The 27,481-nt window shown below is 36.3% G+C and overlaps 1 protein-coding gene across 3 annotated transcripts in view; it reads left to right on the plus strand.

Moving 5' to 3' along the window:
- The window catches only part of asb1 (ankyrin repeat and SOCS box containing 1), a 106,603-nt gene extending 91,182 nt beyond the window's left edge, over positions 1-15,421 (plus strand). For 2 of the 3 annotated variants that reach the window (XM_056465888.1, XM_056465889.1), the window contains one exon: positions 14,846-15,421. The gene's annotated coding sequence lies outside the window, so the exon portion shown is untranslated. Of the gene's footprint in view, positions 1-555; positions 656-14,845 lie in introns of all 3 variants that reach the window. The other variant, XM_056465886.1, reaches the window with a different exon arrangement.
- The last annotated feature ends 12,060 nt before the right edge of the window (positions 15,422-27,481 follow it).

The following is a 27,481-nucleotide window of genomic DNA, read 5'->3' on the forward strand; positions in this document are numbered from 1 at the left end:
GAACACATCTGAATTATTGCAACAGCCAGCTTGATGACTTTGTAAAACACTCATCAGGTTTCATTTAGTTTTCCAGCACACTCTGATTATATTAAACCAAACCCGAAGGCAAGTCTTGCATATCAAGGTTGTCTAAACTGTAAAACAAGGATGTTATTTCCTCTCTTTGTCTCTCTGAACTCAATTACTAAGTGAAATGTGCACCTGGAATGTGAGGAGGCGCACTGATTGTTTAGACGTTTTGTTTATTTGGCCAGATCAAGGCGCTGATCCAGCAGGCCAAACACACACATATGCGGCACAAACAAATGACTCGGACAATCAGCTCGTTTGCATTGCTAATGCGATGAGACAGAATTAATTCCAACAAGTGCAACACAAAGAGCAAACACAATGCAAGTCAAACGTTTGGAGACGCTTCACTGGGTTTGTTTGTCATGATCTCGAAAACCAGTTTGATCTTGTGGGTTTTGCTTAAGTGCTGGAAATGAGTTTTGTCGACAAATATAAACAGTGTTTAAACTTTCATTATTTTTCTCGTTTTTTATTTTGTAGGGGATGAGTTAGAGCAGATAGTGAAGGAAAAGTGGCCAGCAAGCGTGTGGAGCAATACAAAGCAAATGCGAATGTGCAAACTTTTGACCTCTGACATAAAGTAAGTAACTTTGCTGTATGTCCAGGTTTAAAACGGTGTAGTGTGCATCACTGTAGACTGTAAAAAAAAAGTTGGCTTCCATGCAATCGATTTGTGAAAGGACAACATGAAGGAATCATGCCAGCTTGTTATTTATTTAATTTCATTTAAGTTAATTAAACATAAAGCAATAAAGTTCTCAATTTGAGTTGAATTGAGTTGTTTGAGCTCATATTTGATCAGTAGTTTTACCAAACAAACAGCAAATGTCATTTTTTGAGTGTACACTGTTAAAAATGCTCGGTTCCACGCAATCGATTTGTGTTGCAACAACATGAAGGAATTAAGTTAGCTTACTATTTTTTACAAAAATAAGTGGGTTGAACATAAAGCAATTCATTTGTCCTTAAAAAAACTCAAAAATTGTGTTGTTTCAGCTTATTTCAAATACATTATTTCAAACAGAAAATCTATTTTTTTGAGTGTATATTATATCCCATGTATTGCACGCTCCTTTGCCAGTTTTGAAAAATAAAAAAATAAGGGGTTAAGAAAAGGTTATTTTGTCTGCTGTGGCTTGCTATATCTAGCAGTCTGTTCAAAGATAAAATTGTGAATTTTTATCACCATAATTTACACTGTAAAAATGCTGGGTTTCACACAATTCCTTCATGTTGTTCAAACACAAATTGATTAAATTAACTTGATTAAATTGATTAAATCAGCTCATTTTAAATATGTAGTTTGAACAAGCAGCAAACATGAGTGTATTACCAATAACATAATGTGTATTAGACAGCAGGGTTTGCAAATCAGTCAGTTTGTTGGAAAGATTATTAATCAAGCCAAACTAATTCAAAATCAAAATAAAACATCGTAACACAAAAAAAGATGTAATATTTGGCATGTTTGCCTGAATTTCATGTGACCGTATATGAGAAATATTGAAAGAACTGTTCCCTCAAAAATAAAAACTTTATCACCATTTACTCACACTCAACTTCTATGAGTTTCATCCGCTGTAAATAATGCTAGAATTTACATTTCAGAATGAGCTATCAATTTAACATGCATAATTTTATTTATTTATTTGTTTATTTATTTTTTTAACATTAAATAAATACTTTACCTCTCTAAAAAACAGGGTTTTGACAATTTAATTTAATTAATTCATTCATTTATTCATTTTCCTTCGGCTTAGTCCCTTATTTATCAGGGGTCGCCACAGCGGAATGAACTGCCAACTATTTCGGCATATACTTTATGCAGATAATGCCCTTCCAGCTGCAACCCAGTAATGGGAAACACCCATACACTCTCGCATTCACACACGCAGTCCACCGTGCTGCCCGTACATTTTAATTCATAATCTATAATTAGTGAATAATTACCTACTAAGTACAATCTTGACAATTTCATTAATAAATTGATGATGCTTTCACAAACGTTATTGTCGTTCACTCAAAACATCATGTATAAAGCTTTGGAAAAATGTGGATATTAAACTTCCTGTGCATTCAGTTGTTTAAACACCAATCAGAATCTAGTATTCAGACAGGCCACATAATCAAATCAAATCAATATAACTTTTGAGAAACACAAAGCCTTCAAATGTAGTTCAACTTTAGAGTTCAAAGCAAAAATGCATTTAATTTGCACTTTTTGCTTTAATCCACCTTATTCCTAGCAGTTTAATATTCAACAATGTCTTAAAGCAGCCTTGTTAAATCTATATAAAAATGCCTAAGCGCTAGGGTTATATAGTATATACTATATACTTTATATAGTAGGGGATAGTTAACCACTTCTTTTTCCATTTCCCACAAAATAAGATGTTTAGAAAAATGCTAAAAGCCGGTAACCATTGACTTCCTAATAGTTTCCAACATCCTTTACAATATCTTCTTTTGTGTTCGTCAGAAGAAAGAAACTCAAACAGGTTTGTGAAAAGTGAAAGGAGAGTAAACGAACACAGAACTTTCAGTTTTGCATGAACAATCCCTTTAACACTGAGGTCATTCTGTGAGTAACCTGAACAACTATTGGTTTTGGCAGGACACCCACCTCCACCAGCAATGATTAAACAACATCATTTACATTTGATTCCTCTTGCTCAAAACCTGTACGTGTTCACTAGACCGGAGATTAGTGTAGACACATTCAGTTGTTCTGGTCTGCGTAGCCTGCCAAACACTATGGCTTATTAGCAAGGGCACTGAAAGCTTTGCAAAGCGAAATCAGGGAGAGTAAAAACAAGCGCAGTAAACAAATGCATTGCAGTAATCGAAGTTGACCGTGACCCCAGTCGCTTAGACGAGAGTTCAAAGTGTATAATCACCAAGCACTGATAAAACTGATTGTTCTCCGAGTGTGTTGAGGTAAACAGCGCTGAACGATCACGTCTCATGCCTTTTAAACACAGCAGAGCATGTCTGACATGTGACTGGAGACTACAGCTCTTATCTGCGGTTACTTCAGTGGACCAAACACCATTATTTATTTTTTTCAAAAGTTGTTTTTGATACTATTTAGAACAAATACTAGAGTAAGGTCTGGACCGAACCAGTGTTGGTGTAATTACTCATGGACCATTTTGAGGGATGTAAACAAAAACGATGGTCCCAACGTATTTCCTCTTTTACATGTTTAATTTCTATAGCTTCAGAGAATCCAAAAAGAGCCACATACTGATAAATAATGTTATGATAGCTGTTTTAACATTAAATTTTGATTGAATTGCCGCTTGTTACAGTTATGAGTTTGATAGCAAGCAGGAAATGTTCATAGGCCAATGACATGACCACATTGAAATGGTCTATAATGTAAATCCCATTCTGCTGTTCATTCGTTCATTCGTTCATTCATTTTCCTTTAGCTTAGTCCCTTTATTCACCAAGGGTCGCCACAGTGGAATGAACCGCCAACTTATCCAGCATATGTTTTACTGTACACAGCGGATGCCCTTCCAGCTGCAACCCAGTACTGGGAAACACTCACGCACACTCATACACTACATCCAATTTAGTTTATTTAATTATCGTATGTCTTTGGACTGTGAGGGAAACCGGAGCACCCGGAGGAAACCCACACCAACATGAGGAGAACATGCAAACTCCACACTGAAATGCTGAGTGGTCCATCGGGACTCGAAACAGCGACCTTCTTGCTTTGAGGCGACTGCTAACCACTGAGCCACCATATTGTCCCCAATTACTGTTCATTTTTAGACAATTTAATATTAATCTACTCTTCAATCAACATTTAATCTCTTAATTGAAGCAGTACTTCATCCAATTCAAAATGTCTCTTTCATTTTAGTTTAATATTATTTGTTTTATTATTTCAAGTATTGTATTTTAAGTTCAAAGTTAAATATAAATGTTTTTGATTAAGAGCTCAACTGATAAATATTTGTTTTGACCAACGTAAAATGTTAAGGTTATTCACATAGGCCAGTGCATGCGTATTAAACCGAAGCTCAGTTTGCTTTGTACTTTCATGGACTTAAAAAAAAGATTCTGGCAATTGATTTATTTTTCATTGGCTCGAGTGATCAAATTTAGATGTGAAACCATTACCCTAATTTTTTTTTAACTGGATGAATGAACATTTTATTGGAATATTTGCTTTGATTAAAGCAATATCTTCTTGTTTAGAGCAAAAAGAGAATTTAAATTAATTGACTTTCTTCAACAAGACAAAAATGCTTTGTACCAGGTTATATAAAGCTGTTCTCATGGAGATAGAAAATATTAAGGCAAATTATTTGCTTTTCATTGGGTCAAATTATAAAATTTAGACGTAAACCATTACTCCAAATGTTTTTAATTGGATGAATGAAAGCTTTTTTCCAGTGAAGATAAATTCAACAGTTCTGTATAAATAAATTCAGAGATAAATATACTGTTTATTTAACAGAATAATTATATTTTCATCAAGACATCTTTACAGTATGTGTGTGTGTGTATATAATTATAAATAATTAGTTAGTTAATATATGTATTATTCAGATATTTTGCATGATAATGAAAACATTTTCAACTAAAGGTTTTTTTTATCTGACAATTGCACGTTTAAGTAACAATTAAATGTTTTAGATATCAGTATATGGTATGTATAAAATATGGTTTCAATAATTTGAAACTTGTGTTTTGGTACGTATATTGTTTAAAATTCATTCATTCATTCATTTTCTTTTCGGCTTAGTCCCTTTATTAATATGGAGTCGCCACTACGGCCAATTTAGCTTACCCAATTCACCTATTTTTTTGCACATGTGGGGGAAACCCGGAGCACCCGCAGGAAACCCACACCAACATGGGGAGAACATGCAAACTCCACACAGAAAGGCCAACTGACCCAGCCGAGGCTCAAACCAGTGACCTTCTTGCTGTGAGGCGATTGTGCTACTCACTGCACCACCTGTTTAAAATGTAAGTGTAAATTTACTTTAACAAAATTAAAAGGTCCTTGTGAGAACTGTCTTAAAAAGTACAATATAAAGAGCTCAATTTCTATTGTCTATGTGTTGAGATTTATGGGGATTTTTTAGTATTTTATCAAATTACTAAATTACTTTCTGAGTAGGTGGCGTAGTGGCACAGTAGGTAGTGCTGTCGTTCTCCTTTCGTTCGCGTGGGTTTCCTCCAGGTGCTCTGGTTTCACCCACAGTCCAAAGACATGTAGGTGAATTGGCTATGCTCAATTGTCCATAGTGCATGAGTGTGAATGAGTGTGTATGGATGTTTCCCAGAGATGGGTTGCAGCTGGAAGAGCATCCACTGTGTAAAACATTTGCTGGATAAGTTGGTAGTTCATTCCGCTGTGGTGACCCCTGATTAATAAAGGGACAAAGCTGAAAAGAAAATGAATTTACTTTCTGAGTCAATGTGTTACTTTTCAGACAAGGTGAAAAGTAATGTAAGCACCATTGTATGATGTAAGTAGGGATGCAACGATTATAGATTTTGGTTGTACGGTTAAAGTCTGAGGAATAATCGCGGTTTCACGGGTATCACGATTATAATGCATTCATTAATTTTACGGCACTAGTTTGGAAAATCATAAGAAGCTCTCTTGTCAGGTGACTGGCAGTGCGCTCGCGCCATTCTTTCACCTAGGTGCACTTAGAAAGCGTGAGTGCCCCTGTCGCTTGCACACCGTGTGCACATCGCTGCAAGTATGCACTCGCAAACCGCGCGCCTCAATTGGAAATAACGAACTTGCACAAACAAAAGATGGGATGTGTGAACGTCCCTTTTTTTATTAGCCTTCAGCCATAGTTAAAATCAGCCTTTAATCCAGTGTGCATGCATATTAGCCTAGCGCACAAGCTCCGAACTTTAAACTAGCGCACAGTTGGCATAGTTTTGTTTAGTTGCAATAGTTTTGTTCAGTGCTGAAACGTGGTTTTGAGGCGCCTTTACGATAAATTAACCGAACTAAACCACGGTTAATAGTGAAATTGGTTAATCGTGGCATTCCTAGATATAAGTAGTAATTAATTACTTTTTTGACCTAACACACAAAACTGAGCAAAACATTACAAACGTTACGATTTGAAGCAAAATAAGTATGAAATACTCACAAAACCCCGCATTAATGCTTACCTTCCTTTAGAGATAAACAATTGCCTTCAAAACTTAGTCAAGACTTGCTCCAAGATTATTGGGTTGCCTCTGCGGAGTCTATCACAGTTGCATGAACAGCAAATGATAAGGAAAATTCAAAGTGTGATAGGAAATGATTCTCATCCTCTGAAGCCTTTTTTGTTTTGTTGCCCTCTGGAAGAAGGTTTAGAAGCATCAAATGCTCTTCTAACAGATATTATTTCACCTTTGTTCCAGAGGCAGTAAGGCTTTATAACCTTACATTTTTAAGTTTAAAATTTTTAATGTATGGGTCTTTTCTTATTGCTGTGTGTTTTTTTTTTTTTTTGTTTGTTTGTTTTATTTATGAAGTTATTATGAAGCATGCTGTTTTTATATTGTTTGTAAGTAATTTGCCTCTTTATGTGTTTGTTGTATCATGCCCTAATACAGCCCTACTTTAATTGCCCCTGGTGGGATTAATATTGTTGTTAAATTTAATGAGGGAAAGGTCCATGAAACTAATGAATTTACCATTCAATTCTTCAGTGAAAAGACTTTCATATAATATGTTGGGTAGGCCTAGTATTTTTTCATCATAAATATGTTTTAATATGTTTTGCTGTAATTTTTAAATAGAACAAGCAACATTTTAAAATTCATTCATTCATTTTCTTTTCATCTTAGTCCCTTTATTAATTTGGGGTCGTCACAGCGGAATGAGCCGCCAATTTATCCAGCATATGTTTTACAGAACGATAAATTTAGTCACAATGATTTATTTAAAAATACCAGACGGTTGAACACCCTAACGCTCAACTGACACATAAAAGTTCCCGCCTGTAAAAGCGTTGTGTCAGCTTTCATTTGAAATGTTCGCGCCAAATAATGTTAACGTTATGATTAACCTATGCTTTAAATGATTATTGTGTCACTTCTGCGAAATGCAAAAGGTCGTTTATAATATTTTTAGCATCGTTACTGCCAAATTCAATCAATTAACAAACGGTAAACTTGCACAATGATAATAATTATTTACAACTGCAACATATTGGGCATTTTTATCACTTTAAAGTGACTTAAGTATCCCTTTAACTGTCTGCTCTACAAAATGGTTGACCATATTTTGACTGTTTTAAATAATGACTGTTAAAGTCAATTAAAGAGCGACTGTTTTAAATAATGATTTACACAGACCGCATTGTTGGTTTACAAAAAAAAAATATCAAACAAACAATCCTGTTGCACTACTACACTTGATTTTGGTTTTACTGTTATAAAATATATATATATATATATATATATATATATATATATATATATATATATATATATATATATATATATATATATATATATATATATATATATATATATATATATATAAAATGAGAATCTGAATTATTTTATGCCATACTTCAAAAAATAAAGATGATTTAGTACTCAAAAATGTTTTATTTACATTGTGTTTTTAAATAAATTGGTCTCACACTTTAGATATTAAGGTTTTTAATAGTTTGTGTATAAATTACGATACTTTTACTATAAATCGACTTATCAACCATTTGGTAGAGGTTGATATTTTAGAAATTATGGGATGTGTTGAAAAAATGCATTCATTGTGTTAACTAGCGACATTAAGAAATGCAATGCCTAAGGAAATGCAATCCATTTTTTTTTTTCTTGGTGGGCAGTTAAAGGGGTATAATTTTTTACTGTGAATTTAGAGTTATAAAACGAGTGTTATTTTAAAACAATAGCTTGTGGTCTTCAAAGGAAAAAAATATCTTAATTTTTTTCAAATGTTCTGCATAGGCCTACTGTGGTCTGGTCATATTATTTATGACCGGTGTATGCTAGTAGTAAGCCTGTAAGACAACCTATTAAAAACCAGGTGTTTACGAACACAACTTTTGGTTTTAATTATGGATTTTTAGAAAATGCCATATTACACAGCAAACAACTTCCAAGATGACACAATTTAAAACAGAGACCAAACATACGCAGATGTTGCACTGGACTCAAGGACCACATGAGCCAATTCGGTGTCTTGTTTTTAAGTCAGCACAGATTTTGTTCTAGATTGACCATTTCAATTTGGAACAATGATGTGTAGATCTTACAAGCTCTCCGATGGAGCCTATGGTCTTTCCAAGTCTAAAGGAGTAGTTAAGTGTGTTGTTGTGAGGTGAAGAATGGCTGGATCTCTGCATCTGACAGCAGTATTCTTCAGTGTCAGGCTGCCTGCTGTCTGTAGAGCAGAAGGTTCTGACAAGCTTTCCTCGCAATCCACTTCACTAGTCCTTTATTAAAACCTCGTACGATTCTCTGTATTAGACTCTAACGTTTAATTTGGGACAAATAAAAGCATTAAACAGCGCATTTTAATTACAAACACATTGATTGGGGCTTTTGTATTATAGTGTTTCTTTAGACAATTTTGACATGGTGCCAAAAAGCGTATTCTATCAATAAGCTACTGAAAATATTTATCTTTTAGGATATAAATGATAATTAAATTGAAGAAAATAACGATCCGATTTCTGTGATCATGTTATGAAAACATTAGCTGCTCACTTATTAATTTAGTTTTTACTTCGTATAACTTTGTGTCCATTACAAATTGAAAAATATATAGCTAAATATTAATATCTAGAAACATTTATATGCACGTATATATGTAGCTCTATAGGGCATGCATGCATTATTTAATTTTTTTTTACATTTATATTTCAAATTTGAATATGTAATAGTAACAAATTATCAAAAAGTACCTGCAGTGTGCAACTACTTGTCAAACAACGCAGTGATAAAATCTCAAACTTTTCGCTTGCTAAATGCATAACATAAAATATTTAATTTGGTTAAACATGCAAAATGTTGTTGCAATTCGTTACTTTAATTAACCTAATTCTATTCTTTGAAGTCTTTTAGCAAATATTAGAATTTTGAAATAACTAACTGGGTTTCCAGCAAAATAAAATGTCAATTAAACTTTTTTTAATATAAAATAATCATATTTAAATGTATAAAATAATTTTGTTGGGATATTTAGTTATTACAATACAGGAAACCAAAATACATACTTTGAATTTAAAAATTACATTTAATATTTCGCTACTAAACAATAACGCAAATATGAAATTTAATAGCCTATAACTGAAGAAAACGTGCTTATCGGTGATAATGTAGACTAATTATTTAATAAATGGTGAGATTATTCATAAACTAAATTGGCCGTAGTGTATGAGTGTGTGAGTGAGTGTGTGTGCGTGTTTCCCATGGGTTGTGGCTGGAAGGGCATCCACTGCGTAAACATTTGCCGGAATAGTTGACGGTGTGGCAACATCCGAAAAAGAGACTAAACCAAAGGGGATGAAAATAAGATTATTCATTAAATTTGCTTAAATTTATTATTCATTAAATTTGCATATAAAGTATTTAAATTACCCGTATTACAACTTTCAAGTCCAACACATACACATTCATTACAACAGAGACGGGGTGAATTTTTAATAATTATTTTTATTATATATTTTCTTTAAAAACATTTCTAATTTATTTAGTTGTTAATATTTGAACAATTGATCTCATCTTTACATAACTGCGAGTTAAGACAGGTGTTTTGGACTTCGGCCACCCACCCGTGTCTCCAGAGTCCAGACTGCTAAACTAACAATCCAACATGAAGCAAATACTATAAGAGCGTCCAATTGCTGCAGCAAATGATAGTCTACTGCTTAAACCGACTATATAGAAGCAGCTTAAGATAACTTTATGATTGGACACGTGCTCGAGCATCAACCGATCAACCATCCAGCGCTTTAGAAACGCCAGAGAGTCATTAGGGGAGGCACGCGCCCTAATGAGCTCCTTTTCAGACCTGTTGAATAGAGACAAGCACCCCTGCGGAGAGACCTGGGGCTATTTAATGCCCATTATGCTCCATAGGCTGCCCAGTTTACACACGGTGACAAGTTAGAGCACAGCATCTAAAAAAGAAACAGAAATAATAAATATGGAAGACTTGTTTTTTGATTTCGATGCTCAAGATGCATCCACAGACTTTGCGTTCTGGGGCCAAATGGACCCCAGTTTCCCCCAGATTCACTCTCAGCTGGACAACCTGCTGTTTGACTGCGGCGCAATGGCGGGTCAGCTTTCCCCCTGGTCGTCTTTCGGGTGCCAGTCGGTGTTTCCCGAGGCTCAGCTGACCTTCACGGATTTAGACTCGCAGTCTCCGCAGCTGGAGGTCGGTGCTGAAGTGGACAGCTCCTTACTGGACGAGCCCCATGAGATGACCCAGCAGCAGCAGCGGTGCTTGACGACCCATCATCCGTACAAGGTGCAGCGCCACGCGGCCAACATCCGGGAGAGGAAGAGGATGCTGAGCATTAATTCTGCGTTTGAGGAGCTGCGCTGCCACGTACCCACCTTCCCTTACGAGAAAAGGTTATCCAAAATAGACACGTTAAGACTGGCCATCGCTTACATCGCCCTGCTCAGGGAAATCCTCCTGTCAGGCTGTGACCCCAAATCATATGTGGACGAATGCATGAAGAACGGCTATAAGAATCAGACAAATGCCATCTGGAACACAAGCGGTAAATATTTATGTGCAATATACAGGCTAAGACTATTATTTATAAAGAGTTTAGATGAAAATCTAAATGCCGTCTGAAATTTTCTTCTAAAATGAACATTTTTATTAAGCTCCTGTGTGTAAGTTCAGCAATGTCACTTTTAGGGTAAAGAATAAGTTATTTTATTGTCACTAAAGTGAAATAACTCAACATATACGAGGCTGAGAAAAATGTTCAGCTTTGATGAAAATATAAGATGGCATTTAGAGGTTTTTGCATCTCCTCATATATATATATATATATATATATATATATATATATATATATATATATATATATGTATATGTATGTAGGTATGTATGTATGTATGTATGTATGTGTATATGTATATGTATGTATGTATATATATATATATATATATATATATATATATATATATATATATATATATATATATATATATATATATATATATATATTATTAGATGACGTAAGTTAATTAAATACTAACACGAACTAATAATGGATAATACTCGTGTATATATAGTTCAACATTTATCAATGTATTATGTGAAATATACAGGTTGAGAGCATATGGGTCACATTTTACAATAAGGTTTCATTATAGGTAAGTTAATGTATTACTAACACGAACTAATAATGAACCATACTTGTATATCATCTAGCCTAGTAATCATAGTTCCTTTACATTTACTAATGCATTATTAAACCCCAAAATTCATGCTTGTTAACATTAATGCGCTGTTAACATAATTATGAGCATTAACAATGATGAATAAATGAAGTACAGGCTATTTCTGATGCAATTTTATTGCAAAGTGTTAATATTAATTTTTAATAGCACGCAACAGAATTGCATGACTCGTTTTTTGTTGATGACGATTGAAATATTCAGTTTGAATTATTCTTAAACCAAACAGCAAGAACTGATGAATCAGTTCTGTGTTCTGAAATATCAAAAATATCTTATTTCGCCTTTTTGCCTATACTGAGTACAACGGACGAACAAAAACAGTAGTGGCGCAGTAGGTAGTGCTGTCGCCTCACAGCAAGAAGGTCGCTGGTTCGAGCCTCGGCTGGGTCAGTTGGCGTTTCTGTGTGGAGTTTGCCAACACAATCTCATGGCAATTCGTAACTTTTTGATTTAGTGGCTTATGAATTCGTACGATCTAATTCGTACGATTTAGTATGATTTGCTCATCCCCCAATGACGGTTAGGTTTAGGGGTGGGGTTAGGTGCCACGCCTCCTTTTTAAAATCGGACAATTTCGTACGAATGAACTCGCCACTGAATTAGCCACTAAACTGACAAAACGTAAAATACATACGTTTTCTCCTGAGATCTGGTTTGCATGTTCTCCCTGTGTTTGCATGGGTTTCCCGCGGTTGCTGCGGTTTCCCCCAAAGACATGCGGTACAGGTTGTGTAGGCTAAATTGTCTGTAGTGTACGTGTTTGAATACGTGTGTATGTGTTTCCCAGTGATGGGTTGCAGCTGTAAGGGCATCTGCTGCATAAAACACATGCTGGTTAGTTAAAAAAGACTATAGTATTTATTATAAATGACAATAGGTTTTTTTTCATGTGGTTTTAAATATTTAGTTTCATATTTTAAATGTTACATTTTAATGTGTAATTTGCAATGCTTCGTGGGATTGTAGTTCTTTCCTTCAAGGTTAAGTACCTTATGTCTGTGTTTCAAATTAAAGTTTGCAATTTTGTGATTCTCCTCATTGGTTGGTTTGGTTTATAGCTAATAATAATTTAACAACTGAATGGTAAAAATACTATGGTAATTACAGAAGCACTTCTAAAAACATGAGCAGTGTGGTAAATATCTGATAATGAAATTATATAAATAAAGTGTATATCATGAACAATCTGCAACCCAGGCTCATTTTGAAAATGTACCTCTATATACATTTCTGGAGAGCTCCAAATACATCCCAGGAAGTAAGGTTTTTTTTGCAGTTTTTGTTTCCGCGAATTTGTCAGAAGCTGCTGTGTACGCTTTTTGCAACAAGGGTCCATTCTGAAAGCGTAGCCCTATATACATTTCTGGAGACTGCGAATTATGTAGCCAGAACTACATATGGCTGCATTTAATTTTTTTAATGAACACTACAGGGCAGTATGACGCCATTCCTTAAGAGCTGACCACTTACCTCTGTATGGATAGTTTTTCGCTGTAACCAGTTTGTCCCATTAGCTCGACATGTACGTCGGCAGACTTAAGACGCAGACAGGAGTTGACCATGGCGACAGGGTTCAAGTCCAGGGAAGAGTGGTTCCAGAATCCAAGTAAGACGAAAACAACAAGCCAAAAAATAAAACAAAGATGTAAATAACAGGGTGAGAATGTGGTAAAATCAGACAAGGGCTTTTCTTTTTCTGGATTGCTTTTGAAAATTGTTGGTTGGGTTTAGGGAAGTGGGTGGGCGGGTCAATCAATAATATTCGTTGGGTTTAGGGAAGGAGGAGGGTGGGTCAATCAAGTGGTCAGTCATTCAGTCAGTCTACAGCAGCCTCTGGTGGGTTTACGCAAGAACAACAGATGCAAATGGCAAGAGATATTTGAGATCTCAAAAAGCACACACAGTGGCCTCGCAAAAACAAAAACTGCATAAAATATTCCTCCTGGGATGTATTTCGCAGTCTCCAGAAATGTATATACTGTAGAGGTACGTTTTCAGAATGAGCCTGGGTTGGCTTTTTAAGATCTTTAATTTCTCTCGCGAGTGCCCTTCGCGCCTGTTCTTCTTACGTAAATCCATTAATGGCTGCTGTTGACTGACTGACTGACTGACCTATCAACTGACCCACCCTCCTCCTTCCCTAAACCCAACCGATAGTGTTTCAAAAACCAATCTAGTAAAAGAAAAGCCCTCACGGCAGCCTGATTTCTACCACATTTTCAGATTATACCACATTTTCACCCTGTTATTTACCTGTTTATTGAATTTTTTTACCTTTGTTTTTCATCTTACCTGCTTTCTGAAACCGTTCTTCACCATACTCAAACCCTGCTATCACGGTCAACTCTGCTCTGCGTCTCAAATTCTCAGATGTACACGGCAAGCTACTGGACAAATTGGTAATCACGAAAAGAAACGGCGTCATACCGCCTCATAGCGTACATTTTAAACACCAAAATGCAGCCGCATGTTCCTCTGACTACATAATTAGTGACCTCCAGAAATGTATATAGGGCTAAGTTTTCAGAATGAGCCCATGTTGCTAATCTGACTCCTGAAGAAAGAATCACATTTATTTTGTGTTTGACTGAAAAGAAAGAGCAAGACAAACATATTACAGAATTATATTACAGAACATAAAAAGAGATTAATGTACCTTAGAATGCTATCGATGTATATGATCTAAAATACATTTAAAAAAAGGCTCAAAATCAAGCAAAAACTTAATTAATCCATTCCAGTAACGAAAAAACCCCATTAAATTCTTCTTTGGTTTGGGGAAAAAACATCTTTGACCATATTAAAAACATGACAGGAAAATAGGATCAAACATTTACGCAATCACACTGTCACAGCTGTGAGTTTTTCATTTAAACCAGCACTTTAATGTATTAGGAACAGGCTGGACATTTACCAAAACACTCACAAATGTTTTCCCCTTGTTTTTGGGGAGCATATGAGGTAAATTACTTGTTTATTACAAGTACATATGCAAATAGGTCCTCAAAGGGGCTTATGTCACTCAAACAGGCGTTGTTTAACATGCTTAAACAGTTCCTATTGTTCATACTGACTGTGCAGTTTGTTCCCAGCTGTCCAATCCTCTCCTGAAAACTTCCTTTTCTAAGGAACAAGTATTTTTACCCAGCTGAAAGGGAGCTGCGTATTTTAGTTAACCACATCCCAGGGGTCCAGCTCTTCAAGGGGGGAGGATTTTAATGAATAAGTGTGTCTTTGTTAGCCTTAGACCAGCGACTTGTTAAATGGTCATTAAAATGTATCTAAAGCCTCATGTTTGCTCTGCTTTTGTGTTCTCCGACTCCAGATCTGACAGCTCGGCTCTCTTGGATAAAGTGGGATTAGCAGTGAAGTGGGCCCGCAAAAAAGAGACGCCGCCTCTCGCTTCTCACGCTCCTCTTCATGGCGTGACGATCGGTGACATCTGCAGACTTCTCACCGTGTTACACCTCCTGGCACTCGGGACACTTTTTATATTCTAATTTGTTGTGGGTTACAAACAGGCCTCCTTTTGCTCATCCAGACGCATGTTGTTTGTTTTGAATGAGGCCTTATGTGGACAAAGCTGTGGCACTTGTTCTCGTGTGCCAGATTAGAGAATGGCAAAAGGATGGCAGTTCATGTTTTTTGTCCATGTGCTGAAAGTAAAGCGAAATGGTTTAGCCTGGCAGTGTGCCCGATTCAGCAACATCCAGATTTGAGAACACTTTTGGACGTTTTGTACCTCGAAATAATTAGTTCACTGATATTTATTTTGTTAATTTATTCTCTTTTTTATTTATTAAATGTTTTTAATCAATAATTTTGTCCTCAGTTATTTATTAAAGTAATAAAATAATGTGTAAATATCTTTATATAAATAAATAAAAAAGAAACGTCTTAATCTTGACATTTCATTGGCTTTCTTTTGAACCTTGCTGTTTTATATATATATATATATACCTGACAAAAGTCTTGTCATTGATATCAGTTAGAGCAACCAATAATAACTTGACTTCTAGTTGATCATTTGGAAAATTGGCAGAAGGTAGATTTTTCTGATGAATCGTCTGTTGAACTGCATCTCAATCATCACAAATACTGAAGACCAATTAGAACCCACATGGACCCAGGATTATCAGAGAAACCAGTCAAGTTTGGTGAAGAAAAATCATAGTTTGGGGTTACATTCAGTATGGGGACATGTGAGAGAACTGCAGAGTGGATGGCAACATCAACAGCCTGAGGTATCAAGACATTTGTGCTGCCCATTACATTACTAACCACATAAGGCAAACTCTTCAGCAGGATAGCGCTCCTTCTCATACTTCAGCCTCCACATCACAAGTTCCTGAAAGCAAAGTAGGTCAAAGTGCTCCAGAATTGGCCAGCCCAGTCACCAGACATGAACATTTTTGAGCATGTCGGGGGTAAGATGAAGGAGGAGGCATTGAAGATGAATCCAAAGTATCTCGATGAACTCTGAGAGTCCTGCAAGAATGCTTTCCTTGCTATTCCAGATGACTTTATTAATAAGTGATTTGAGTCATTGCAGAGATGTATGGATGCAGTCCTCCAAGCTCATGGGAGTCATACACAATATTAATTCTTGTTCCACTGCAGCATGACTTTATATTCTATACTGTACATTATTTCTGTTAAGTGACAATACTTTTGCAAAGTCAGACCTTACTGTCTTAATTAAACAATTAAAAATCAAGGCATGATCATATTTGATTTTGGTAAAAAAAGTGTAATCTAGTGTAATCCAAATTAACAACTAGAAGTCAAGTACAATAACTAGAAGTTATTATTTGTTGTTCCTAAAACTTGGATTGGCGACTAGACTTTTGTCAGGCAGTACATACATTTATGTATTGCAATAAAAAAACCTATTTAATCTCCTTTTATTTATTAAAATGTTTCTTTATATTCTTTTTCAGTAATTTCTTTAAATAATAAAATATTTGTAAATATATATTTTTTTAAATAAAAAATAAATCCTTAATCTTGTCATTTGAATCTTGTGCAACATTTTTTTTATTTACTCAATAGTTTTATTTACTTTCCAGTAGTTTTTCTGATTAATCTTTAAAATTATATATATATATATATATACATTTACATTTAGTCATTTAGCAGACGCTTTTATCCAAAGCGACTTACAAATGAGGACAAGGAAGCAATTTACACAACTATAAGAGCAGCAGTGAACAAGTGCTATAGACAAGTTTCAGGTGTGTAAAGTCTAAGAAGCAAAGCATTAGTAAAATTTTTTTTTTTTTTTTTTTTTGGAGAGAGAGAGAGAGAGAGAGAGAGAGGGCACAGTTAGTGGTATAGCCAGAGAGGCAGTTGCATATTAGGAAGGAAAGTGGAGACTAAACAGTTGCGTTTTAGTCGTTTCTTGAAGACAGCAAGTGACTGCTGTTCTGATGTAGTTAGGGAGTTCATTCCACCAACTGGGCAGATTGAATGTGAGAGTTCGGGAAAGTGATTTCTTCCCTCTTTGGGATGGAACAACGAGGCGACGTTCATTCACAGAACGCAAGTTTCTGGAGGGCACATATATCTGCAGAAGTGAGAGCAGATATGAAGGAGCCAAGCTAACGGTCACTTTGTAAGCAAACATCAGAGCTTTGAATTTGATGCGAGCAGAAACTGGCAGCCAGTGCAAACGGGTGAGTAGCGGAGTGACATGTGCTCTTTTGGGTTCATCAAAGACCACTCGTGCTGCTGCGTTCTGAAGCAGCTGAAGAGGTTTGATAGAACTAGCTGGTAGCCCGGCTAGCAGAGAGTTGCAATAGTCCAGTTTGGAGAGAACAAGAGCTTGAACAATGAGTTGTGCAGTATGTTCAGATAGGAAGGGTCGGACCTTTCTGATGTTGTAGAGTGCGAATCTGCAAGATCGAGGAGTTCTAGAAATGTGGTCAGAGAAGTTCAGTTGGTCATCAATTGTTACTCCAAGGCTTTTTACCATTTTGGATGCAGTCATGGTTGCTCCGTCCATCTGGATTGAAAAGTTATGGTGAAGAGTCGGGTTGGCAGAAACTTCAAGCATTTCCGTTTTCGTGAGGTTAAGCTGGAGATGATGATCTTTCATCCAGTGTGAAATGTCTGACAGGCAGGCTGAAATGCGAGCTGGAACCGAGGGATCGTCAGGGTGAAAAGAGAGGTATAGCTGGGTGTCATCAGCATAGCAGTGGTAGGAAAAACCATGTTTCTGGATGACTGTTCCTAAAGATGCCGTGTAGATAGAGAAGAGAAGTGGCCCAAGAACAGAGCCCTGAGGTACCCCAGTGTTTAGATGCTGTAGGTTGGACACTTCTCCCCTCCACGACACCCTGAATGACCTGTCCGAGAGGTAGGAACTGAACCATTGAATAACAGTGCCTGCGACACCCAGTGACTCAAGCGTAGATAGCAGGATCTGGTGGTTTACAGTGTCAAATGCAGCTGATAAATCCAGCAAGATGAGGACAGATGATTTAGAGTCTGCTTTAGCCAGTCTGAGATCCTCCACGACCGAGAGCAGGGCAGTCTCAGTTGAGTGGCCTTTCTTAAAGCCAGATTGCTTGTTGTCCATGAGGTTGTTTTGAGTAAGAAAGTCTAGGACTTGATTGAACACTACTTTCTCCAAAATCTTGGCCATGAATGGAAGCAGGGATACGGGTCGGTAAGTAGCGTTTGATCCAGGTTGGGTTTCTTTAGCAGTGGGGTTACCCTAGCCTGCTTAAATGAAGTATATATATAATAATATAATATATATATATATATGATTTTTTAAATTTATGTAATTGCAATGAAAAAGCAATTTATTTTCTTTATTTATTTAAAATATAAAATTTTAAATGTTATTATCTTTTTTCTTCATTTGAAATAATAAAAGAATATTTGTAAATATAAATAAAAAAACTGAAATTCGTAATCCATCTTTTTTTTAGCCTTGTGCAACAAAATTTTGTATTTATTTAAAAATATATAAATACTTTTTAAAAATATGCTGTGCGCACCTTAATTTGTTATATAAAATGAGTAAGTATTTATTTAACCTTGCTATTTAGTTTCCCTATTTGTGGAAAAAAGGTAAGAAACATTTTCCTAACTGGAGCATATTCGTATTTTGTGTATAAAATGTACTTAGGCTATTAGTGGCCTACTTCTCGAAAGGGGTACCATGCCAGTAACAGATTTGATTTCTGAGTGTAACATTGAATTCGCGTCCTAGCAGTCTCCTACTAAGGGCCCACATTTGTTTTAGCCATTTTCCTTTAGTTTTAAAAGTCTCTCAAGGGAACTCTCAAACTGTAGTCACTTATAAACAGAACGCCGTCATTATATGAGTGAAGGCATTATGGTGTTTGTGTTATAGATGAGCGGAGCAGATCCTCCGAGCGAGAAAAAGCTAGCAGGGGTGAGCGTTTACCTTTCAGGTGAGGTGTGTAAAATACGTCTTTAACTCTTGCGAGCGCAATTTCACCCTGCTAACGGCCCTCAGTGGATATAATTAACCTAGAGCATTTTGTGGGATGGGAAGCTAATTATTGTCAGACATTTGGGCTAGTTTTACAGCCCTGAGAGAAGTTGACCGTCTGGCCTACCTGTCCTCGGAGATCCTGCTTGAGGTGTGGTCACTGTTATCGATGTGTAGAATCAATCCTATGTTAAAAGTCCAGATGAACTGGAAGCTGCGACCATTTTGTTTGTTTCGTATTGTGAAAGAAAGAAAGAAAGAAAGAAAGAAAGAAAGAAAGAAAGAAAGAAAGAAAGAAAAAAGAAGAAAGAAAGAAAAAAGAAGAAAGAAAAAAATAAAGAAAGAAAGAATTAAAGAAAGAAAGAAAGAAAAAAAGAAGAAAGAAAGAAGGAAAAAAGAAGAAAGAAAAAAGAAAGAAAGAAAGAAAGAAAGAAAGAAAGAAAGAAAGAAAGAAAGAAAGAAAGAAAGAAAGGAAAAGTTCTACTAACTGATATTGGTTTATTTCGAGTCAGAGGGGTATCCGGTATGTTGGTACTTACTGAAGACGCAAACCGTTTCACGACAACTCCGTTCAATTTAATGAACTGGTTCGACTGGTTCACTTAGAAGATCCGTTTAAAACAAACGATTCATTCACAAATCGCGAATCGAAAAGCTACAGACAGTCAGAAACAGAAACAAGGGCAGGCCGAAGACTTACATTTGTTAATGCCACGTGAAGCAATTTAATGTATAAATCTCAAAGATTTATTTTGATTTGGGGATGTTTTTTATTTTTTGGGGACTTTTTTTTTTTGCTGTTGCTATATAGGTGACTGTTAAATGGAGAGCTATAAAAAAGATAAAAAAAAAATACCTGCAAGTTCTGAAAGAGATCAAACCTCAGCCAGGTAAGGAAAAGTAACGCAAAGGTAACTCAAAAGTAATATAACACATTACTTTCCATAAAAAAAGTGACTACTGTAAGTAACACAATTAGTTACTTTTGGGGGGAGTAAGTCAATTTTGTAATGCAATACTTTCAAAAGTAACTTTCCCCAACACTAGACACAATTATAATGACTTATGGCAATCATGCTTATTACAAATTTATGACAACTTATGTTGTCTTCGTAATGTCAAGTTGTCATGACAATAATGAAGGTTGGTTGTAATGTATAATTTTACGTCAAATTGTCATAACAATGTAATCTTTGCGTATAAAATGCATTTAAGTGACACTTAATAACAGTTGTCATAAGCATGCATAAAATCTCATTCACGTTCATGATTATAAAGGTTTCATGACATGGTCTTATGAACACCCCTTCAAGTAAAGTGTTACCTAATATTTTACTTGTCTAGAAAATGCTTCTTGGTTTAAGATCAATTCATTTTCCCTCGGCTTAGTCCATTATTTATCAGTGGTCTCAAGAGTGGAATGAACTGCCAACTATTCCAGCATATGTTTTACGCAGTGGATTCCCTTCCGGCCGCAACCCAGTACTGGGAAACACCCATACACTCTCGCATTCACACACAATAATACACTATGGCCAATTTAGTTCATCTAATGAGCTTATAATGCATGTCTTTGGCCTGTGGGGGAAACCGGAGCACCCGAAGGAAACCCACGCGAACACGGTGAGAACATGCAAACTCCACACAGAAATGCCAACTGACCCAGCCGGGACTTGCACCTTCTTGCTGTGAGGCGACAGCGTTAACCACCAATTATTATTATTAATTTACAGTATACATTTATAGGCTTGGCGACGCAGTGGTGCAGTGGGTAGCATGATCGCCTCACAGCAAGAAGGTCGCTGGTTCGAGCCTCAGCTGGGTCAGTTGGCGTTTCTGTGTGGAGTTTGCATGTTTTCCCCATGTTCGTGTGGGTTTCCTCAGGGTGCTCTGGTTTCCCCGACAAGTCCAAAGACATGCGGTGCAGGTGAATTGGGTGAGCTAAATTGGCCATAGTGCATGTGTGTGATTGAGTGTGTATGGGTGTTTTCCCAGTGATGGGTTGTGGCTGGAAGGGCATCCGCTGCATAAAAACATATGCTGGATAAGTTGGCGGTTCATTCCGCTGTAGCGACCCCAGTTTAATAAAGGGACTAAGCTGAAAAGAAAATTAATGAATTAATTTATACGCTTATTATATGTTGCACACCAGAAACTTGCTATCAGGTGAAGTTGCAAATTTGACATCTTTTTCTCTTCTGACCGCCGCAATCTACTTGGAAATGTAACTGACATGACCATATATCTTCACAGAAACAGCAGTGGTCCTAAAGGATTTGATTCCAGTAAAACCTCACCTGTGTCATTTTCACACTAACCCTCCACAAACTGCACAGCCTTCAGACTGAATGGATTCTAATGCTGGAGCGCTGCAGTCCTCGAGTCTTTGGAGATTGGTACTGACTTCATTTATGCGTTTGGCTGACTCCTCCATCCAGGGTGATGTTCTTACCAGAGCCGCAGCTCCATCTCTGGAGGCAGGAACAGGTGTGTGATGACTCCCCGTATGGGCTCCGGCCATCCATCACCATATAACACAAATGCAGCGGCTTCAATTACAGCACACAGCCAGAGTTACGTCCCTTATTACATGTTGAATGACCCCGAAAAGTCTGTGTTTTAGTGCTGTCAGAGAAATGTAGCGCAAACGGGGCGTACAGGTGGAGATCCGATTTACCTTTGGGATTCGTGCTTACTGTACTTACTCAAAGGGCTGGACTTATTATGTCCATGCTGTCACATTGCTGTTAGGTGAACTCCAGCACAGGAATTCTGGATGAATACAGCTTGAAAAATAATAACACAATTATAATTAGCACTGTGACATTTTCATTGCCATCTACACTGTAAAAACTGCAGCAAGTCAGCATGAATGGATTAAATTAACTTATTTGTTTATACAAATGTAAGTGGATTGAACATAAAACAATTCAATTCAATTCACCTTTATTTCTATAGCGCTTTTACTCCTCCATGACCACCACAGCAGCTGCTCAGGATACGGCCTGGTCCAGGATTATGGAAACCTTGGGATCATCTCGTCGCGGACCTTGACTCGCATCAGTGGCGCAACATAGTCTCTGGGGGTCTCGGTATGAGTATCCTAAGGTGGAAATAGAGAATAAAGAAAAAATCAGCGTAGCTGCTGTTCATAGTGTATATAAACGAGAGGCAGAAACCAGCGTGGAGCACATTCATGTATCATACTGCTAAGTGATGCACTGAGTGTACGCTTTACTAAAACGATAGGTCTTTAATCTAGTTTTGAACTGCGAGAGTGTGTCTGAGCCTTGGACATTATCAGGAAGGCTATTCCAGAGTTTAGGATCCATAAATGAGAAGGCTCGACCTCCTTTACTTGACTTTGCTGTTTTAGGTACTACCAGAAGTAAAGAGCGGGTTGTTTAGGTTGGTTAGATAAACAGGAGCTAGATTATTTAAAGCTTTATAGGTAAGAAGCAATATTTTGAAATCAATACAAAACTTAACAGGCAGTCAGTGTAAGGAGGATAAAATTGGGGTGATATAATCATATTTTCTAGACCTGGTAAGAACTCAGGCAGCTGCATTTTGTACTAGTTGAAGTTTATTAATAGAGGATGCTGGGCAGCCAGCAAATAGAGCGTTACAGTAATCCAGCATAGAAGTTATAAAAGCATGGTCTAGCTTTGCTGCATCTGAGTAACTTAGCAAGCTGATCCTATGTCTTATAATAATGTCTCCCAGGCGTAGCATGTATATTGTAAACAGCAAAGGGCCTAAAACTGATCCTTGAGGCACCCCATACTTTACTGGCCTGACTTGTGAAAGCTGTCCAATAATATTCACAATTAAGTTGTCCCAAAAAAAAACTGAAGAATTGTGTTGTTTCAGCACATTTAAGTAGTTTATAACAAACAATTTTTTTTTTCTAATGAAGTGTTTAAAGAGATCATTCACTCAAAAATCATTCATTGTTTATTTTCTATCAAGTGGTTTCAAACTTTAATGAGTTTCTTTTTTTAACAACACAAAAGAAGATATTTTGAAAAATGTTAGAAACATGGCAACACTGACTTTCACAACACAGGCTCATTCTGATTATGTACCCCTATATACATTTCCGGAGAGCACCAAACACGTCCCAGGAGCTACTTTTTTTTTTTTTTTTGCAGTTTTTTTGTTTTCATCAATCTGCTAGAGGCCACTGTGTACACTTTTTGAGATCTCAAATTTCTCTTATGAGTGCCATTCCCACCTGCTCTTCTCACGTAAATCCACCAGAGGCCGCTGTTGACTGACTGAACGACTGACAGACTGACCCACCCTCTTCCTTCCCTAAACCCACTTGATAGTGTTTCCAAAAGCACAGATTGACCCGACCACACACTTCCCTAAACCCAACTGACAGTTTTAAAAAGCAATCCAGAAAAAAAAAGCCCTCGCCTGATTTTTACCACATTTTCAGATTTTACCACATTCTCACCTTGTTATTTACTTGTTTATTTTATTTTTCGGCTTCTGTTTTTGTCTTACCTGCTTTCTGGAACCGTTCTTCGCCAGACTTGAACCCCATCGCCAAGGTCATCTCCTCTCTGTGACTCAAGTCCACTGACGTACATGGCGAGCTAACTGGACAAACTAATAACAGTGGCAAAGCTGTCCAGACAGAGGTAAGTGGTAAGCAGTCAGCTGCTAGCGTAAAAAGCTACAGGGCATCATACTGTCCCGTAGTGTTTGTTTTAAAGAAGAAATGCAACCATACTGTACTTACTTCTATCTACATAATTCTCAATCTCCAGAAATGTATATAGGGCTACATTTGCAGAATGAGCCTATGTTGCATCAAACTTTATAGAATACTTTAAAGGTCACCTAGTTTACCCTTTTTTAAAGATTTAATATTAATATTATGGTTTTTCTGAGTGTGCCAGTTTAGGTTCAGTTCAAAACACAATGCAGATTTTTTTATTATAATGTGTTAAAAAGTGTCATTTTGGGGGCGTGGACACAGGTTGTTGTTTTAGGGGTGTGTTGTTTCACATGTAAATTAGTTTCAACTTAACAAGGGGGCGGAGCCAAGAGCTCCCCCACTTGGTGTATGGCAACAGGCAGGCAGACAGAGAGAAGCAACATGAGTGAGAGGACCAGCATTCAGCCGTACATGTACAACTCGGACACAGACCAAGCAGAGAGTACAAAATCATTTGTGTCTTTGTATAGTTTTACAGTCAACTGTGTGCTAGTTTAAAGTTCCGAGCTTGTACACCGAGACTAATAACCACGCACACTGAATTAACTTTGACTGAGCCTATAACTAAAGGGCATCACACACCAGATGTGCCGCTCAGAGCCTTGATACGGCACACCAGACACGCACATTCGCATGTTACTTAAAATGAAACAATTTAGATGACGCTCTGTGGCGCGGCAGAAATATGAACAGTGTCCTGAGTCGTGGCTGGGCGCCACAGACAGCCGCCAACTTGAGGCGCCGGTGTGTGAACCCTGATAAAAACCTATGTTTACAATTCTAAAATGCATGTGCAATTCTAGAATGCGGCGCTTCTGGTGTGTGACCTGCTTAAGGCAAGTTCGTTATTTCCATCGGAGGGACACACATGTGAGGCAATGCGCCCGCACTTTCCACCTGCACCTAGTTAAGTTGACAGGGAGCTAAAAAGAAAAAAAAAAATCACCATAAACTCTTGTGTATATGAAATCGCATCAATTAAAGGGATAGTTCAGCCAAAGATAAAAACCATCATTTATTACTTATCCTCCACTAGAGGCAAACCTGTTTGAAAGTCTTTCTTCTGTTGAACACAATGGAAGATATTCTGAAGAATGTTGTAAAGCAGCAGCCACTGACTTCAATATTGTTTTTTGTTCCTATGGATGTCAATTGCTGCCAGTTTCCAACATTCAGAATATCATGTGTGTAAAACATATGCCTGAGCAACTGGTGGTTCATTCCACTGAGCACTGTATAAATGTAGGGTTCCACACAATTCATTCATGTTGTCCCAACACAAATCGATTAAGTTAACTTTACTGACTAAACTAATTTAAGTGGATTGAATTTTAAAAAATTCAAGTTGTCCCAACAAAGTCTCAATAATTGTGTTGTTTCAGCTCATTTTAAATAAGTCGTTTGAATGAGCAACACATTTTTATTTATTTATTTATTTTTTGAGTGTGGCGACCTCTGATAAAGCTGTGATTAACCTGAAGGAAAGTGAGCGAGTGGTACAAGAATGAGTAAATAACATTATTTAAAATATTTTTGGGGTTAACTATTGTATTTCTACAAATGTGTTTAGAAAAAAGGCTTTCAAACTTGCTCAAAAATGCCAGTCCCAGCACAGAAAACTGTTTTAACGGTTACAATCTAAAGTTTGGACTGTAAAACATTCGCAGTGCTAAAACATTGCATGCTGCTCATCTGTCTTTGGTCTGGTGTTTACGGGATCAGTGCTATAATTCAGCAATGAGATAAAATGGAAAGAAAATCAACGAAGCCCAATAAACACTTACATCCTGGGTCTTTCTTTTCGCAGCAGGGTTTGTTTGGTCATCCAGCAGAAGTTGACCGTCACACTTGTGTCAGGAGGACTGAGGGCTGGAGTCTGTGGGCAGGTGTGTTTATTGTGCATTTCACTTCTCTAAACATGATTATAACAGCACTTCTTCTCAAAGCAGGCCAGAAATAGGACAAGCCTCAGCCATTTTAGATGATCACGCTGAAGAAATGCTGGAATTTACAGAGAAATGCCAAGTTAACAGAAATCTATTCAGATAACATTTTGCTAACATTTCAGTTAGGTTATGAAAATGTTGTTTCTAAATGTTCTTTGTAAAAAAAAAAAAAGATGACGTTTGCTGTTTATTCAAATGTTCGTGTATTTAAAATGATCTAAAACAACACAATTCTTTTTTTTTTTGGAGAAAACTTAATTGTTTCATGTTCAATCTATTTAAATTTGTAAAAAAAAAAAATACGTTAACTTAATTCCTTCATGTAGCCCCAACACAAATCGATTGTGTGGAACCCAGCATTTTTACAGTGTTCAATGCATCCCATTTTTTATTCATTTAAAATAAAAAACTTTTTTTTTTTGGCAATGCAGATGTTAATATTTTTTTAATATATAATTCTTTGAAACAAGTAACGTAAAATACAGTAGATGAAAAAAAGCATTTATGAATGACATTTAAATGTTTTGTGCTAACATTTTGAGGGCGTTATTACAGTATTTCCTCAGTCGCTTTGGCACATTTCTCAGATCAGAATTGAAATTCTCAAAACTCCCTGTTCAATCTTCAGATCATTGTGTCACATGTGCAGATCAGGAAAGCAGTTTCTTATTCCTTTGAACAAGTTGCAAATGCTTTTGTACATCCATGCAAATGATTATGTGCAATTCTCTGATGTTTCCTACATTATCAATTGCTTATGTCAAGCAACACACACACACCCCCCACACACACACCACAGCATTTAATAATTTGTTAATGGCGTAAGTGTTCACATGCAAAATGGTTGAACAAGTTGTTATAATATTTTTTCTTGACGCATTTTTCTATACATTTCCATTAGACTTCTTTTTCAAAATCTGTCTGCAATTGGTACATTTTTTCCAGGTGAATCTTGACTTTTTCTAATGAAGGTCTGTCTTTTCCTTTTAGTATCACAATGACATAACCTGTATGTCTATGTATGTATGTATGTATGTATGTATGTATGTATGTATGTATTTATATAGTTGAAGTCAGAATTATTAGCCCCCCTGAATTATTAGCCCCCTGTTTATTTTTTTCCCAATTTCTGTTTAACGGAGAGAAGATTTTTTCAACCCATTTCTGAACATAATAGTTTTAATAACTCATTTTTAATAACTGATTTATTTTATCTTTTCCATGATGACAGTAAATAATATTTGACTAGATATTTTTCAAGACACTTCTATACAGCTTAAAGTGACATGTAAAGGCTTAACTAGGTTAATTTGGTTAACTACGCAGGTTAGGGTAATTAGGCAAGTTATTGTATATCAATGGTTTGTTCTGTAGACTATCGAAAAAAAAAATTGGCTTAAAGGGGCTAATAATTCTGACATTAAAATGGTTTTAAAAAAATTAAAACTGCTTTTATTCTGAAAAGCTTTTATTAAGCTGAAATAAAACAAATCAGACTTTCTCAGAAGAAAAAAATATGATCAGACATACTATGAAAATTTATTTTCTCTGTTAAACATCATCTTTAAAAAAATAAATAAATCAATGGGGGGCTATATATATATATATATATTGTGATTCTTGAATTATTTTACAGATTAATTCTCTATATATTATTTCTTATAAAGTATATTTCAAAACAACTAAAATGTCAATAGGCGTCACTTTTTCAGACTGCAAATATAAAATGTCAACTTCAAAATTCGACAGAACAGAGATAAAGCAGAAATGTATTTAAATAATTTCATAAATGTAAATAAACAGAATAAAATAGTG

The sequence above is a fragment of the Danio aesculapii genome, chromosome 9 (assembly GCF_903798145.1).
Source record: "Danio aesculapii chromosome 9, fDanAes4.1, whole genome shotgun sequence".
In the NCBI taxonomy this organism is placed as follows: Eukaryota; Metazoa; Chordata; class Actinopteri; order Cypriniformes; family Danionidae; genus Danio; species Danio aesculapii.